Raw genomic sequence first — 8,163 nt, forward strand, 5'->3', positions numbered from 1 at the left:
ACTAGGGAAGGAATAATACAAATACACTTTCCCTCTCTTACCAAGAGTTAGATGTGAAGATTGATAACACTCTCTCAGCAATACGCTTATTTCCCAAAATGTCAAACTGTTCCTTTAAGCCTGACGCAGACGGTGCTCCTGAGAGTTGGAAAAAGAAGCAAAGCAACCAACTACTGAACAAATGTTGAGTAATATGTGACTCCTCAAACATGTGCAGAGAAGAGAAGATGCAGGAACACAGTGTCCAACTCCCACCTGAACTTTGGTCGCCTCACTCCTTCCCTCATAGAACAGGGGCATTTTACGGTTCATATATTCATTCATGCACACACACACACACACACACACACACACACACACACACACACACACACACACACTGCATAAAATTAACCTCTAGTCACAGCTCCAAATGCAACCAAATTGTATTACCCTCCCATCACTCCCCATTACAGCCACACTTTTTAGTAACATGCGAGCATCCGCCTCCCAAAGTCCCCGCCCGTCTCTCCTAATGAACATTATCTCTGCATCCTAAAAGCAATGGAGAGGAGCAGAGGGAGGCCAGATTTAATCAGGGCTACTCAGAGCTCGCTGTGGGGTCTGCTGGGGCTCTGAAGAGCCAGCCAGCAAGCAAACACACACACACTCTCAAAGGATAAAATCTATGAACAATTTGTTCCCATGTTATGTAAATACTATAACTGATAGCTGAAAGATTAGCAATATTATATGCATGCACAAACACACTAATACACACGTTCCTGTCATATGGAAGTTATTGCAATCATCAGTTTTAAAACCTGTAAAAAGAGTTTATCTAAACACACAAGTTATAATTTATGAATGGGAAGCTCAGACGGGCTCCAGTACATCTGGCAGTATCATCATTTGTTATGTCATGTGAAACCCTATAGCAGATTGAGGCTACATTAGCCGCTACTACAGCACATTTGAATCTCTGACTGAACTGTCGCCGATCGAGTTGCATTATGGATATTGTAGGCGCCAGATTTTGACAAGGAAGTAAAGCATGTGGAAAAAAAGCCGATATCTCAAATTCTGCCAAATCATTTTTATCCGATTTTTTCACTGTCCATCGTGAGTACGACAGGGTTATACTGTAGGTGTGCAATGCTACAGTAAGTCAGTGGAGTACTCTTTTAATAATATGGAAAAGTCATGATCAACCTCTGCAATCTTACAAATATCTTGAATTGTCTGATGATGTGAACGCTCAAAGTTGTAAGACATTCCCATCTATGACACGAATGCAGCATCAGAGTTTTAGAGACCTCACGTACTTCCAGCAACCTGACCAGAGGTCAAATCAGCCTAAATCAAAGTTAGTAACACCTGTCTGAGTGTGCATTTGTTCCTCCTAAGATAAATACCTTTGGTTCAGTCTAAAGTGCTGAAGTGTTTCCCATTTGCATAATTATTTATCAATTCACTTCCTACAGCAATATAAATCCAAATCACTCTGTCAGCATAATCAAATGAACCACATATTGTACTCATCTCCATGTGAGTATGTAATGTATAGGCCTACACACAAACACACAGTTTGTCTACAACGAGTGTCTCCTCCTCCTTACGCTCCTTATACAGCAAACTCACAACATCTGCATCTATTTCCCAACAGCTGCATCATCATATTGTATATCATTTCAGTGGATTTAGTTTACTCCTCACCAGCCTCCCTCTCATCTCACACTGTTTGTTTGCCTTTAGGCAGCGTAGTCAGAGACATTGTGCCCCGGTGAAGTGGCCCACTCCCCCGCTGCATTAATGTTATCATAAATTCATATCACTAGGGGACATTTGTGTCTGGAACTGGGGTTTTCTATATTCCAGACTGGTAGCCTGTCACAGCTGGTCGTTGTCCTGCTCCGGTGAGGCAGAATCAGTATGATGGGACCTCCTGGATGTGTAGTGATGAATGTATCTCATCATCTATCTTTATCTCTTTCTAGTCTTCCTGTTGCGTCATCGTTGCTTGCCTTCGGTCTTTGTCTCTTTTATTTGCACTTTTATTTACTCCACTTTTATCCTCTTGTTCTATTCATGTGCCTGCTCCCTTTTCCACCTCCCAGTGCTCCTCTTCCTCTTCCTGACGCTCTCCTCTCATCTATCTTGAACCAAACAGGCATATAAACCCCGCTGAGCTCCCAGTGGGTGGGATGAAAATGCTGGGAAAATGGCAGGAATCTTATCAAGGCTGAACTCAATTAAATGTTCTGACAGGGCCCGCAGCCTCAGAGCACGTCTCCATGCTGTTTCTGAGTGTCCCCGCTGCTCTACTACGTGATGGATGATTTGGTTTTCTGTAACATTGCAACAGAAGGTGGGTTTCTGTGAGAGATCCAGGTTTGCCCCCAAAACATTTGGAAGTCTATGAAGTGAGCAAATGCAATGAGTATGTTCTAATTTTCAGGATTTCACATACAGTATGGATACTGTCCACATCTGAGGGCTACTGGGTTAAATGTTTGTTAAATGTTCGTATTGGTAAATCCACCTTAGAGTAAATGATTTCAAGCATACAAATGCTAAAAACTATTCGAAGTATTAGAAGAGTCTTACAGGGTGTGCAGGGTGATGTGTACATGTATGTCTGTGCTGTCTTTATGGCAGCCCTCCTCCACATAAAGCCTCTCATGTCATCTTTACTGCAGGCCAAGAAGATTCAGCACTGCACATAATCCAGAGGCAACAACAATCTGACAGGCTTGGACCCCACACACACACGTAATGTTGAAGAAATATGACAGCGTTACACAATTCAGCGTGTTCCTGTGACACAGTCACGTTTCCTGTTCAGAGACGAGCGAGGAAGATGAGATAGAGACTGAGCAGTTGGTGGTGAACGTTGAAATGACTGAAGATAATGTAGTGGATTTAATTTACAAATGCATATTTGCAATTATTTTACAAAAAAAATATTTAAAGTTGGTGTTTTTCCATAGATGTTAACATTTTTGGATCGCAAACTGTTTCCATTTGTTCATTGATTTGAGGAAGAACTCATTTAGCCTACAGGTTGACAGTAAAGTGAATCACATTATGATGACTATAGTGCATTTTGTTGAAAGTTCCCATCACACATTAATCCTTCCATTCACCTCTGATCTCCTCAAATCTGAAAATGCATGCAAGGTTAATAGATGTAGGCCTACAATTTACAGACTGAACTTTGAAAAGTGCACTTAAAATAATCAAAAATCACAAACCACAAAATAAGATTAGTGGGGAGACAATGTTTAACTTATTTAAGCATGTTTAAAATGTAAGTCCTCACAGGCAGATCTAATATAAATAACTCTATATGTGTTTGGTAACAAATTGAGTTAACAAGAGTAATAACAGCAGAAAACGAAGCATAGCGAAAACATAAACAAAGAGCTGTGCCAAACATAAAAGGACAACCGAAATGAAACAAAACAAACATAAAATTAAAAATTATAAGAATACCACGCAAGAGTATGACAATAATTTCACTTAAAGACTTTAAAGATATTGCATTGATTCATTGTTTTCATTGCTTTTTTGTTTTGTGAGGAAGAAATTGTTGACAGATATAGATCCATTTCTTTCATAAATACAAAGATGTTAGATGTTAGATAAGATTTATTTTGGTAAATTTACACTTGTGAATGTGGAACTTCGCGAGAATTAAAATTAGAGTAATAAGAAAGAATGCATTACTGTCTTTGTCACTGTAATCATAGCAACCAAATCTAATATTTCTATAGTACAGTGCAAAATCTGAGAAAATGTAAACAAGTATAAAATTGTTGACAAACGGTGTTTTCACAGTGTGGTCATAGCATACTCTTTGGACCAAGTAAAGCTTTTGTGAATCATCAGTAAGAGAGTTACACCATCATCCTGTCAGGGATGCTACAAACCAAGTGAGTCTCTTTGTATTTTATTTGACTAATCAATCCTTACACAGTAGAGCAGACAACCATGATTTGACAGGTCAGAAGTGTGTTTCATCAGATTGATACACAAAAGCTTGAAAACTGTATGTTTGCACGCACACATTTTTGGCTGTGTTAAAAATTAATCTATCTACATACTCGTAGTTGGCTTGAAAGGTAGGTGTGGCTTTACATTTCATATCTCCAGGTGCACTCACATGAACATGAACACTCATGAATAATAAAGTGTTCCATACTGTAGCTCATCTCCTGGAGTGACTCGTGTTCCTCTCAGTTTCAATAGCAGTGAACCAAAGTATAGCCTACTATAGGTGACTCTGTCTCTATCGGTGGGTTGGTTACTCACTCGTTGCTAATTGAATTAAATAGAAGATGACAGGATTCAAATGGCTTATAGCAACATTTCACTTTTTCACATTTTCAATGCTTGGATTATAAATGAGCTGTTGAATCAACAGGAAAGAGATCCTTCAGATGTGTATATAACATTTTTGACAGCGCTGACCTCCAGAGCCAAAGAATGGGAACAGGATATACAGTTTACAGTACAGTAGTAGAGCGTTTCTGTGCAGAATTGATTGCTGTCATAATATCTTTTTCAAAGTTCAAAATGTAGAGCTTCGAGGTTAAATTATCTGCTATCTGTTAGAATTTATTTTTTTTAAATTAGCATCCCTGTTATCGATAAAAGACAAATGCAACAAAATGCAATGGAAAATTGCAGAGTAAGTCATAATGTACATGAAGCATGTGACTTTAACGTCCACTGAATAGTCGAAACATGCTGGCAAATGAAAACATCAGATCTGTATGGAGTGGCGAGGAGACAGTAACGTTCCTCAATTAATCGCCACATGGTTGCTGGAAATAATTTGTGTACACTGGATGTTTGTCTCCATTTGAAAAAACTATTTGGTTATAATTGCATTGGATGATAGAAAATCCAAATCACCTGCCAAAAAAGAGGAGTTCTTGAAACTTGTTGTAAAGAGGCCAAAACCAACAGGTGAATGTGGAAAGATTAGACCAAAGAGAAAAGCAGAGAAAGGGAAACATTTCCCTCCTCAGTCTTTCCTCAGTGGTACAGTCTGCTCACTGATTGTGGTGTTTTAGACCTTATGTCGTAGACAGCTCTCATTCATCAATGCATTTGTTAACAAGGATATTGAATAAGTTTGGTATATTGCTCCATTTCATGTTACTTTTCATGACCCGCATCTCACCCTGTAATTGTGGATGTGTATTTCGTGCTTTTACTGCACCAGACAATACAAAAATGCAGGTACACCAAAACTGCCAGGCTCTCACAGACGTGAGAGTTAGTCTGTTGAGTTATGGCACATCACTGTCAGAAGATGACTTATGTGACTTATATTGGCCCATTTGCTACTCTGACCTGTTGGCCAACCCTTCTTGGAGACAGAAACCAATACTTTTCCATTTTCATTGTTTCAAAACGTTGCCTTCGAACAGTCACAAATACAGCAATAAATTGTATTTCTATGGCCTGACCTGCCATACTGGCATGGGCCGGCATTAAACCCAGAATAAAAAAAAAAAGACCCCCCCAGACAAATCATCAGGCCAGCTGCCGGCTAGCATCAGATGCGCTTTTCATGCTCTTAAATAAAATCGCATCAGTGGAGAAAACTGATGTAACACCATAACCATGGAGGCTTTAAAATGATAACCAAAGGGACAGAAAAGCGATCAACAAGATATAGATATGACAAATGTGGCCGATATTGCTTAAATCAAAATATAATTCTAGTATTAGAGCATCATTCCTTTGCAGCAGTAAAAGTATACTTTATGTGTCTGCATGTCCATTTCTTTGTTATGTGTGTGCATTAAGCTCCTATCAAAAGTAGGGCGGGATGACACACCTATCTCCTGATTCGATACTATCACGATACTTGGGTGCCGATTCGATATGTATTGCGATTCTACAAGTATTGCAATTCGATATTATGATTTATTGCAATTTGTCAACTTTTTTAACACTAGACCATGGGAAAAAGTTGAATCATACACTTCTAGTGACTTTTTTAAAAAATTTCATGAAAGAAAAGTCAGTTTAGTATGTCGAAAAATTTTATGTCAAAAAGTCACAGTATAGTATATCGAAAACTTTCATGAAAAAATGTCACAGTATCGCGTGTTGAAAAATTCTATGAAAAAAGTCATAGTATATTATGTCGAAAAATTTCATGAAAAAAAGTAATTGTATTCATTGGCGAACATTTTAAGTAAAAAAAAAAATCATAGTATAGTATGTCGAAAATTTCATGAAAAAGTCATAGCATAGTATGTTGAAAAATTTGATGTAAGTAGTCATAGTACAGTATGTTGAAACATTTAATGTAAAAAAAGTCATAGTACAGTATGTCAAAAAACGTCATGAAAAAAAGTCATAGTATAGTATGTCAAGAAATGTCATGTAAAAAACTCATAGTAAAGTATGTCGAAAATGTTTATGAAAAAAAAGTCATAGTATATTATGTCGAAAATGTTAGGAAAAAAATCATAGTATGTTGAATAAAAGTCTTAGAATAGTATGTCGAAAAATTTCATGTAAAAAATCATAGTATAGCATGTTGAAAAAAAGTCTTAGAATAGTATGTCGAAATTTGTATGTAAAAAAAAAAGTCAGTATAGTATGTCGAAAAATTTCATGAGAAAGTCATAGTATAGTATGTCGAAAAAAAGTTGTATGTTGAAAAAATATAGTATATGTTGAAAGAAAAATCGTAGTATAGTGTGTAGATAAAAAAACATAGTATAGTATGACGGAAAAACGTCATAGTGTAATGTGTCGAAAAGAAGTCCTATTATAGTATGTTGAAAGAAGTCAAATGTCATAAAAATTTGCAAATGAGTCATTTCACTACGTCATAAAGCCATAGTATAGTATGTCATAAATTTATTCAGATGAATTTGTTAGATTAAACTTTATTGTCATTGCACAAAGTACAGGTACTGAGACAACAAAATGCAATATGTACAGCGTAAAAACAATAAAATATTTTACATGGAATAAACTGTAAGAAGTATTTTTACAGTAGATACATACAGTATGAGCATTACACCGATCAGCATTGAAACCACTGACAGGTGAAGTGAATAACATTGATTATCTCGTTACAGTGGCACCTGGCAGTGGGGGGGATATATTAGACAGCAAGTGAACATTTTGAACTTTGTGTTGGAAGCAGAAAAAAATGGGCAAGCGTAAGGATGTGAGTGATTTTGACCAGGGCCAAATTGTGATGGCTAGACGACTGGGTCAGAGCATCTCCAAAACTGCAGCTCTTGTGGGATGTTCCCAGTCTTCAGTGGTCAGGACCTAACAAAAGTGGTCCAAGGAAGGAAAACCGGCGACAGGGTCATACTCAAGGCTCGTTGATGCACGTGGGGAGTAAAGGCTGGCCCGTGTTGTCTGATCCTATTGAAGAGTTACTGTAGCTCAAATTTCTGAAAGAGTTAATGCTGGTTCCGATAGAAAGGTGTCAGAACATACAGTGCATTGCAGTTTGTTGCGTATGGGGCTGTGTAGCTGCAAACCGGTCAGGATGCTCATGCTGTCATAATGTTATGGCTGATCGGTGTATGAAGAGTATTAACAGAGTGTATAATTACTGTCACAGAGGTGCAGACTTCAGCAAGGTGTCAGCTGAGGAGAGAAAGCTGTTCCTGAGCCTGCTGGTCCTGGAACAGAGCGTCCTGTAGCGCCTAGGAAAAGACAGGAGGGCAAACAGTCTGTGACTGAGGTGAGAGTTTTGCTATTACTGTCATAGTATAGCAAAAAAAGTCATAGTATGTTGAAAATTTAGAAAGTTATAGTATGTTGAACATTTTTAAAAAGTCATAGTATATAATGTGTTGATATTTTATTTATTTTTTTAAAGTCATAGCATAGAATATAGAAAGAAAAAAAAAAGTCATACTATAGTATTTCGAGAAAAAAAAATTAAGTCAGAGGATAGTATGTCTAAAAAATATAAAAGAAGTGATAGCATAGTATGTCGAAAAGATTTTAAAAGGTAATAGTGTAGTATGTCGAAAAATTTAATGTAAAAATACTTATAGTATAGTATGCGAAACATTTTATGAAAAAAAGTCTTAAAATACTATGTTGAAAAAATCTCATGAAAAAAAGTAATGTATAGTATGTCGACTTTTTTTTTTTAAGTCATAGTGTCGTAAGTTAAAAAAA

The sequence above is a fragment of the Sebastes fasciatus genome, chromosome 10, assembly GCF_043250625.1.
Source record: "Sebastes fasciatus isolate fSebFas1 chromosome 10, fSebFas1.pri, whole genome shotgun sequence".
Classification (NCBI taxonomy): domain Eukaryota; kingdom Metazoa; phylum Chordata; class Actinopteri; order Perciformes; family Sebastidae; genus Sebastes; species Sebastes fasciatus.